The sequence below is a fragment of the Mastomys coucha genome, unplaced genomic scaffold (genome assembly GCF_008632895.1).
Source record: "Mastomys coucha isolate ucsf_1 unplaced genomic scaffold, UCSF_Mcou_1 pScaffold5, whole genome shotgun sequence".
Taxonomy (NCBI): domain Eukaryota; kingdom Metazoa; phylum Chordata; class Mammalia; order Rodentia; family Muridae; genus Mastomys; species Mastomys coucha.
The window spans coordinates 110,563,108-110,574,100 of NW_022196911.1; the positions used below are offsets into that span (position 1 = coordinate 110,563,108).

At 49.0% G+C, this 10,993-nt stretch overlaps 1 long non-coding RNA gene across 1 annotated transcript in view; it reads left to right on the forward strand.

Moving 5' to 3' along the window:
- The first annotated feature begins 5,287 nt into the window (after positions 1-5,287).
- LOC116077787 overlaps positions 5,288-10,993 on the forward strand; it is a 14,745-nt gene continuing 9,039 nt past the window's right edge. Inside the window, exon 1 of the long non-coding RNA XR_004113332.1 lies at positions 5,288-5,443. This is a non-coding gene — a long non-coding RNA (uncharacterized LOC116077787). The remainder of the gene's footprint in view (positions 5,444-10,993) is intronic.

The following is a 10,993-nucleotide window of genomic DNA, read 5'->3' on the forward strand; positions in this document are numbered from 1 at the left end:
CTACTGTCTTAGCAAAGCTAAGGGCAAGCACCACACTTTAGATATGTCTGTGTCATAAAGTGGTCATCCGGTCCTGGGTCCTGATTCTACAGACATACCCTGTCCCGTGCTGTTCCAGTGGCTCGCCCCACCCCTGCATCCTCCCAGAGCCTTGCCCTCCCAGAAAGCAGGCCCACTTGATGTTAGATTCCACCAACTCCATCTTGTTGACATGTCTTTATCTGTGTGTGGTACGACATCAGCAGCACCAAGCACCCAGGATGAACAAACTGTCCTCACACATTTATTATCCCCCTCCAAAGATATGTGACATAATGGTAGCTGTGCCCTATTTCATGTGGCATTTTGTGTCACTCCCTTGCTATGCACACTTCCGAATGGGACAAAGTCATTCAAAGGGTCTATTAAAACCTGAATACCAGCCCTTCCAAAGGTCTGACTGTGTTGGTCTAAAGCTAGCTTGGGAATCAACCTTCTAGCAAATTCCCTGAGGAGGAGGATGCTACATCACCCACTTGGATTTGATTGGCGGGGAGGTGGAAACCAACCTTGAGCCTTACAATGTTTTGGCCACAGTGTTAAGAGAGTTGATGGCAGTGCAGGCAAGTAGCTTCATTTGTGCATGCACGTGAAGACTAAAGGCCAACCTTGGGTATTGGTTCCTCAAGTACAAATAACAGTCACCATTTAATACTACTACTACTACTAATAATAATAATTAATAATAATAATAATAGTAATAATTACAGGGACCCTCTCTATCAGGCTTAGAACTTGCCAAGATATCTAGGCTGGCTGGCCAGTGATCTCAAAGATCTTCCTGTCTCCACATTCCCAGTGCTAGGGTTGCGAGTCTGTGCCACCATGCCTAGGTTTATGTTTAACTCTCCCTCCCTCCCCTGCCCTGTGTGGGGTGTGTGTGTGTGTGTGTGTGTGTGTGTGTGTGTGGTGTCTACATTTCTGTATGCACGCGAGTGCGTATATGTGCCACCACGTGTGCGAACGTCCCAGGACATGTCCCGGGAGTAGACTCTCTCTCTTTGTCAAGTGGGTTGCAGACAGCAAACTCTTGCCACCTCATTTGGCAGCAAGCACCTCAAACCCATCTTGCTGGCCGAGTGCCTGGTTTTCACATGGCTCTGGGGGATTAAACTTGGCTCCTCATGTTTGTAAGGCAAGCTCTGAACCAACCGAGCCATCTTGCTATCCACTTCTCTTCTAACAAGTGAAATGACTCATGCTCAGAGGAGTTGTGTGGCTCCTCTGAAGTCATGTGACTTGGGGCAGAGCCTACTCTTGAACTCTGACCTCTCAGAGTGTTTCCCGGCTCTGCTTTCCCTTGGGGATGGAGTCCCAGGAGGAGTAGGCTAACAGGAATGACAGGGAAGAGATCTGCCTATATGTGATGCTAATTGGAGATGACAGACACACCACACCAGGAGGCCCCAGGGACTCTTATGACAGCAGTCAGGACAGTGCCTCCGCCACAACCTCCTGCACTGGTTCTCTAGAGTTATCATGACCATGAGATGCCTAGACATCAGATGGGGAAGCTTCCCGTGGTGGAGACACCCAACTCCCCTGCAAAAGAGATAGACATCCTCTCTCCCCACTTCCTCCAGCAGCCAGGAAGCCAGCTGTTCCCAGTTCATAGAAGCCACTGCCCACCTGTGTGGTCATTGTTCTCAGATGCGCATGCTTGATGCATGCTACCATTTTGATAGACAAGACTCAATTGTGAGTCAAGAGCACCCCACCCTCAAGTCTAGTTATAGTTCTTGGCAATGAGTAGACATGGCAAGACCTAGGAGTTTGTTGGCTTGCTTTTTTTTTTTTCTCTACTTTATTGGGTTCTTATACCTATCACCCTTCCAACCCTATTCTACCCTAATCCCTTCCAACCCCCAACACTAGGTAGGAAAGAAAAAAGGTTAGAGAGGAAAAGGGGACACAGACCTCTTTAGATTGCATCCTGATGCTTAGTGACATTGGGTTCCTGGGGGAAAGTCTAATCTTCATCCTCAGACTACCTCAAACTTCTTGCCTCTTTGCTCATAACCACTCAACAAAACACAAGAGGAAGCAGCAGGAGCAGGAACCCTGTTTCCCACCCTAGGGGCTCTTAAATTTATACCCTCTCCAAAGTTCCCAGAATTCCAAATGTAAATTATCTGCAGCTGGGCAAAACCCACACCCCTCCTAGTGCACTAGACAAATCACAGTCACCTGCTGTGAAGCAGCCTCTTATCCCACACCTGGGATTAAAACAAGAACACATTCATATAACATAACTGGGTTTTTTAAAAGCCCCAAATTCTCACCACAGGGGTTGGCCAGGTGGGGTTTGACTCTAATCTTCCTTGCCTTTCTCCCTCTGGTGCACTGTCCTGGACCATGTTGAACTATTGGTCACAGGGAGGGAACTGGGAATCAGTGGACCTCTCTCTGCCAGTTTGTTTTTTTGTTTTGTTTTGGTTTTGTTTTGGTTTGATTTGGTTTGGTTTTTTGAGGCAGGGTTTCTCTGTATAGTCCTGGCTGTCCTGGAACTCACTCTGTAGACTAAGCTGGCCTCGAACTCAGAAATCTGCCTGCCTCTGCCTCCCAAGTGCTGGGATTAAAGGCATGTGCCACCACCACCCAGCTCTCTGCCAGTTTTTTTCTCCTTGTTCCTGATGCCAGGAGCCACCATTGCTGGTTTATAGGCATTCCCTCATGGGCCTCTTGTCCTCTTTCCCACTCCGTTTTCTCCAGGCCCTTCCTCTGCAGGTTGGAGATGAAGTGTGTTGATGGCAGGTCCTGGAGAAGGGTGAGACCTTCTCTCCTTCCCTGGGGACTTGTGAGTCCCACCTACAATGCATCAAGGCTGGTGGGGTAAGAGGAAGAAAGAAGCCTTGAGCCCAGAGCTCCACGGGGCAGGTCCTCTATGATGTTTCAATACCCAGGAGGGGGAGATACTCAACTGTCACTCCGGGCTAGTTAAAATACAGACCCACTTGTGCTGGGGTCTCAATCCTGCACTTCCAACACACATGCATGGTTGCTATATAACCAGGAGGAGATACATCCAGGCCAGTGATTATCAAACCTGGCTACATGTGGGAATCATGGTATTGGGTCCCTCAGAGAGCCTGGATGTCTGGTCCTACCTCAGATGTCATGTGATTCTGTTGCTAGAAATGGAGTCTGGCCAGAGGAGGAGAGAACACAAGGGCCTCAGTGTACTCATCTGGAGAACTAACAAAAACAGTGCCTACCAATCATTCCTGCAAGGCAACCAGGAAAACTCATCATAGGTGCTCACCCATTCCCTCCAAAATCCATCAAGAAGTAACGAGGCAAGAAGGATCCTTGTCACCCACATTTGCCCTAGGTCACTTGTGCATTAGCTACTCATCTTTCTATACCCCAGATATCTGAAAGAAACCAAAGAGTAGCAGGAAGCAGGATGTGGAGCTAGGCTATCAAACACTGAGGCCAGTCCCACAGACCCACTCAACTCCAGTGAGGTTCACCTCTTCAAGATCCCATGATGTTCTAAAACAGTGCTACCAGCAGGGGACCAAGTGTGCAAACATGGAGAGCATGTCACATTTAGAGCACATTTGCCAACTACTTGATGTTGGGTAACTTGACACCTCACATCTGGTCACATCTGCTGAGAATAAGTGTGTGTGGATTCCTTAGCCATAAATATGAGCATCTATATCACATACACACACACACACACACTCACACACACTCACACATACACACACTCACACACCTACACACACACTCATACACACATGCTCACACACATACACACTCACACACTCATACACACACTCACACACTCATACACACTCATACATACACTCACACATTCACACTCACAAACTCACACACACTCACACACTCATACACCCACACACACTCATACACACTCACACACACACTCACACTCATACACACACTCACACATATGCTCACACACATTCACACACACATGCTCACACACACACTCACACACTCATACACACGCTCAAACATACACTCAACACACACTCATATACACATGCGCACACACTCATACACACACTCAAACACACACACTCATACATACATTCACACTCACACACACAAACACACACACACACACACAGTACAGAAACCATCAAGGACGAGAAAGCAGAAAGACTGAAAGAACCAGAAGCCTGGAGGACCAACACTAAACAGTGTACAGGCTCAAGCCAGTGGACACCCCTGCTGGGAAGGGGTGGAAGGATGGGGCTCAAGCCAGTGGACACCCCCGCAGAGAAGGGGTGGAGGGATGGAGCTCATGAGCTGAGAAGCTATTGACAGATAATGGCTTCTCGGGGAAAGAAAGTCAATATTCTTAAGGATGTGGTCCCTAGTAGATCAACCATACTCCAGTGGATAGGCCCTCACCCGTGAATATACAGGCAGTGCAAATTGAAGTCAGTTAAACACTAGAACAAAGAGAGAGAGGATGGAGGGGACAGATCTGGGAGGAGTTAAGGAGTCGGGGTGAATCTGATCAAACGACAATTGTACACATCCATGAAATTCTCAAAGAATTAATAAAAACGTGATAGAAATCTCAGACTACCTGACAATCAGGTGAATAGGGCCCAAGGTGGCTTTTGCTCACTGATCTATCAGGTCAGAGGTCAGGAACACAGAGAAGAAATGAGTCTGGGTGGGAGGAACTCAGCAAGGGCAGGTGGCCAACTTCAGGGAGGAGTGCACCCTATTGGGTGATTTCATCGGGTGTTGGGAGACGTGTGTGTGTGTGTGTGTGTGTGTGTGTGTGTGTGTGTGTGTGTGTGAGAGAGAGAGAGAGAGAGAGAGAGAGAGAGAGAGACAGACAGACAGACAGACAGACAGACAGACAGAGACAGAGAGACAGAGAGTCCAAACAAGACAGAGTTTGAGAAAGGATGGATGCTTTTCTAGTGAACAATAAGAATCTTCTGGACCCTCCTCAGCAAAGATGATGGAGGAGAGCAACTTTCATTCCACAGAAGGGCATCCGCCTGTCTCCCACATGGAGATGGGATTGAAATAGCTTTTTCAGATTTTCCCGTTAAGCTGTCACCTGTGTCCCCCCCAGCTCTCCAAGGAGTCCCCCCCCAGCAGCAGTTATCTGGGCTCAGAAAGAACAGCTCAATCTCACTGCCGTCTGCAGCTGTCTCTGTCACAATAGAGAGGCTCAGGGCCCCAAAGACAGCACACTGCTTCCGAAAGACAGGCTGGAGTGTGCAGGGTGCGGGAGGGGGAGGGAGGTAAGGGAGTCTTTGGAGCCCCGCTGGGGCCATCCTTCACATGGTCAGCCCTGCCCCGGAGTCCTGCGGGGCCCAGGGCATGGGAAGGAAGCAGCTGTCAAGGGGCTGGGTCTGAGAGTGATCACAAGATGACATAGCTAAAAAAGCTTCACTTTAAGGTAGGAAGGTAAATGCCACTTCTGGGCCGGTACCTGCTCCCTGGGCTGGGAACGAGATAATGAATTATTACCCAAGGAAATGAAACCTCTAATAAATTCAAAAGCAAAGCTGGGGGAGGCTAAACTCCATTTTTACGAAGGAGCTGGTGATTTATAAAGTGTCTGCTCCCGGAGCCTCCTGGGGCTCCATCAACTCTGTGTCCCTCCCTGTCTCCCCTGTAGGGAGGCCTCTGCTCCTTCTGGACACACATCTCCCCCAACTACAAAGCCCCCCAACTGCCACTTGCCTCTGATGTTCCTTTTGCTCTCCCCTGTGTGAACTACTCTCAACCCAGTGGGAATTTAAAACCTGAACACAGCTGAAATTTGGGCCAATTGGTTTCGAGAGCTCAGTCCCCAAGGATTGGCCACTAGGAAATCTGTCTTCCTTAGGAGTCCATTCCGACCTTTGAGCCAACAAATTACGAGTCGAACCAGCTCAGAATAGGCAATCAGGCTCCAGGATGTAGTGCTGGCTCCAGGCTGGGCACGGCTCAGGCAGGGGCCGCTAATCCACTTAGCCTGGATCGCACAATCCCAGCCTTCTCCGGGTTTGGGGAAACTGGCTGGCTCCATTTTTCCTTCCCTGTGTCACCTCTAATACCTTTCAAGCTACATTCTGCGAACACTGGCCCCTCCAACCCCAGCCCAAAGCCATCAGACCCCTGCTGTCTGACCTCATTGCCCGTTTCCGCGGCGACCGGGCTTGTGACGTCACAGGCTTAGGCCAGTGAGTCAGTGTTGTGGGTGGAACCACCACAGCAGGTACCCGGTTAGACCAGAAACAAAGACCTTGTTTTCAAGCCATCAGCCATAGAAAAGTGGAAAATGGGGGTGGGAGCTCGGGGGATAAAAATGGAGTCTGGGTGGGTCCAAGGTCGTTGCTCAAACAAGTTGTGTTAACGTTGCTGAGGGCCGCTTTTCCAAATGCCTATGCACCCTCCACACTCCTGTCTGAAGAGCTATAATCTAGAAAGCCACTCAGTCCTGGTGGGAGGGATCCCGATGGGTTCCAGCACCCAGTTTTCCCAGTGGGGCTCAGCCAGCCAGTCATCCACCTTCCAACAGGAGTGTCCTTCAGCCCTAGAGATCTGACGTCATCACCGTTCCTGCACTCCCAGGTGGACCTGAAATCCACATCCCTGGATCTAGCTAGAAGCTAGGCTTCTTCAGGGTCGATCAAATGCCACCTGCCACCTGGGTTCTCGGAAGCCCTAACGCCAAGTGACTTTCAGAATGGGGCTCAGCTGGGGCAACTCAAGGCTGGGCTTTCGTCAGAGGAGGAAACACCTCCCCTTCCTCTGGTTCTTTTAGGTGATGCCTGGTGCGGGTTTTAAAAAATATCGGAAGTCAAGAGGAAAACACAGGCTCCATTTAGAAACAAAGGCAACTGGCAGGCCTTCCCCAGTGTGCGAACCCCACCGCACTGAGTTTCTGGTAATTTACTATCGGCCTGAATTATTTAGATAGATTGGGCTCACATGGACTTCAGGTGTCCCAATTACCTGGCTGATTTGCATGTTTACGAGTCAGGGGATTGAATGCTAGCTCAAAGCAAATTCCAAATTCAGACTTTGGAATGGAAATCCTTGAGGTTCTGGTCCCTGCCCTTTTCCACCCTACCTGCAAGAAGAGGTCCACCCACAAAGATCAACCCTGCAGAGAGCAGGCCATCTCCTAACGAGCAGGAGGCATCGCCAGGGCTGGGCCAGCCTCGGTTTCTCCTTCTAGTCATGCTATCAAAGCAAAGGTAAAAATGGCTCCGCAGAGAGAGGGGAGAAGAAAGCTCCAATTGATCATATCGAACGCCCAAAGTGAAGGAGGGGAAGGGATGAGGGTTCCCATAGTCCAGCCAGGAGGCAAAGAGTTAATCCTCTAATCTAGTCTGCCGGGAGCAAAGCAAGGGCTGGAACTATTTTCAACCCTGAGTGTGCCTACAGAATGCTTGATGCTGGCAGCGGTTGCACTGGGAAGGCCCGAGAACATTTGCAAGTGTTCATGGCAAGAACTCCCTGGGTGTAGAGGATCTGCCTCTTTCATGACAGAGCTAAAGAACCTCCCCCCGCCCAACACACACACCACCACCACCACCACCACCACACACACACAGACACCATATACTCCTCAACCCCCTTCTCTGCGCACCACCCCCCTCCCAGACACAGTTCCTGCCGGGGCTTCATGCAGAACCTGCAAATTCATGATGACCTTTTCAGAGCTGGACCAATTACTCTCAAATAAAATGACTTAAGCACCGGAGAGACGCATGTTTAAATTGTTGTGGTCGAGTGAGTTATCACCAGCCTTGGGTGAGTGCCAGCAGCAGCCCCTGCTGCGCATCACCCAGGGAAGGTTTCAGACAGTAGGTACCTGAGCCCTGCTCCCCTGCTTGGGCTGGGATTGGATACAATGGAATTGATACTTTTGATGTTCTCTCCAGAGGAGGGCTGGGATGATGGCTCAGTGGTAAATGTTTGCTGCACAGCTTAAGGACCTGAGTCGGAAATCCCCAGTACCTATGAAAAAAAGTGAGTGTGGCATTAATCCCAGTGCTTGGTGAGGGAGAGGACCCCTACGGCTTGTTGGCCAGCTAGCCTAGCGGATTGGCAAGCTCTGGGTTTATTGAGAGACCCCGTCTTGAAAAATAAAGTGGAGCAGAGCAATTGAAGAAGATACCCAGTGTTGACCTCAGGCCTCCACATATGTGCACACACCTCTACGCACTCCTTCATGCACACACATACCCATGCATATACCCCCATGCACACACATGTAAATGCACACACAGATGCACACACCTCCATGCACACACAACCTATGCACACCCCCCATGTAACACACCCATGCATACACATACCTATGCACATACTCATGCATACACCCACATGCACACATACATGCACATATACATGCACACACATGCACACACACCTATGCATATACCTCTATGCACACACATGCAAATGCACACAGAGATGCACACCCCATGCACACATACATGCATACACACATGCACACATACATGCACATGCACACACACCTATGCATATACATACACACATACAGGCCCATGTACCCACACATGCATACATACATACATGCATACACACATGTACAAACATGCATACAAACTCCTATGCACACCCCCCATGCACAACCCCCCCACGTGCACACACAAATGTGGAGAGAGGGGTGGCATTTCCAGATGATTTAACCATCTAAGAAAACCTGATAGAAAAGTTTTGAATCACTCATTGGTAAGTCTTTGCATCAAAACTGATCAGATTTGATATGCTGCTAATGGGATCAAGACACACATTTTTATCTGCCAAGAAGGCCGCTGACTTGAAACAAAATAGCCTTGTGAAATGTTCACATTGGCATGATGGCAACTCATCTTAATGAGAGTGAGTCTGTGCAAGTGTAGTGTGCACCATATCCGGTCTTGCATGTTCACGGAGTGTATGTGCAACATACACATGCACACAGGCTCACACAGAGGCCAGAGGACATTAGCTGTCCTGCCCACTCTCCATCTTGTTCCCTCAAGCCAGGATCTCTCAGGAGGAAGGGTGGCAGCAGACAAGTGTCAGCTATCTTTCTGTCCCCACCGCCCTCCCAGTGTTGAGGTTACATGTGCCCATACCACCAAGTCCACTTTTTACATGAGGGTGGGGATTTGAACTCAGGTCCTTATGCTTGCACAGCAAACACCCTGATCCACACAGCCACCTCTAAACCACAAAGTCTTTGCTAAACTGCTATATACATATACACAGACACATATACATACATATACATATATACATATGTATTCAAACACTCAAGTATTTGAACCCTTGGTCTCCAGTTGGCAGTGCTGTTGGGGGCTGGGCTTAGCAGGTGCAGCCTTGCTGGAAGAAGCGCACCGCTGGGAAACTCGCTTTGAGATTCTATTACCCTGCTTTGCTTTTTCTGCTTCATGCCGTGGTTGAAGACGTGAGTTCTCAGCTTCAGTGTGTCCCTGCCATGTGTCCCTCATGTGTCCCTCATGTGTTCCTGCCATGTTGAACTCAAGAACCTTTAGTCAAAATAAACCCTTCTTTCTATAAGATGCGCTAGGCATGGTATTTTATCCCATCAACAGAAAAGTATACTGAAATTTTATTTATTCTCTCCAGTCATGTGACAGCTGAGTATTGTCCTCAATTTGTAGATGGGGAAACTGAGTCTTGTGCAGGATGAGTTGCCCAATTTACAAAGCTCTTGAGTGCTAAGAAGCTGTTCTCCACCAGTCTCATATTGATTTAAAATAAAATCTTTTGGTAGATTTTTATTTATTTACTGTGTACATGTTCATGTGTATATGTACATATGTGTCACAGCATGTGGATATCGGAGGAGCCACACCCCCATGCACACCCCCATGCACACATACATGCATACACACACATGCACACGTACATGCACACACACCTATGCATATACATATACACATACAGGCCCATGCACCTACACATGCATACATACATACATGCATACACACATGTACAAACATGCATACAAACTCCTATGCACCCCCCCCCCATGCACAACCCTTCTCTCCTTCTACCATGTAGGTTGTAAGGATTGAACTCAGGACATCAGGCTTTGTGGCAAGCACCTTTACCCGCTGAGCCATCTTGATGGGCCAAGAGGGATATTTCTGTCTCCTAAAAGCAGAGTCTGTTCTGAACTGCATAGGATTTGCCATGATGAACAGCAGTGGCAGAGATGCCCTTGCACTCTGGGCCTTAAGAGGGAGGGCTCACAATCTGTGATGAAAGATATGGAGTCCCTAGGCTCAAGATTTGCTTTTGTCCCATGGTGTACCCAGATACCACCAGGCTTGCTTTGTACAGCCTGAGGGGGCTGTGGCTGGAGGGACAGGTACACAGACAGCATCATCTGGCCACCATGATAGGACTTGTAAACTGTCCTTTATTCCGAGCTGTGTCTTGTCTTCTTGCCATCATCTGTGACATAACAGGACCTCAGCTGTCTTGTGGGCGTAGGAATAGAAACTCTGCTGGGTTCCTAATGAGGAGTTTGGATCTGGCATCTTGGTCTCCAACCCTTTCCCTCTAGGCACATGTGTGCATGTGCATGCTGCACATGTGTTCAGGACCTGGAGAAGCAGCAGAGGAGACACCTTGGACAACAGAATACAGACCCTCTGTCAACTCTGCTTTGCACTAGACAGACGAGATGGATAGCACAGACTAGTTCCTGACTCTTTCTATGAGATGAACAGACTGACTCTGTACAAGGGTTAAAGGAGATACAAGCCACAGGTCTAAGGGGATGGATGCCCTGTTAGTTTCAAAGCTTGGAGATAGCTCCTCTTGACTTTCAGTGGATCCTGTAGAAGGGCCTCTGGGTCAGGATATGCAAAGCTGATACCATCCCGCCTTGTTGAATTGAATCTACCTACATGGGGAGTGTCAGGACAGGGGCGCACCCCCCTTAGCCCACTTTCTCTCTCTCTCTCTC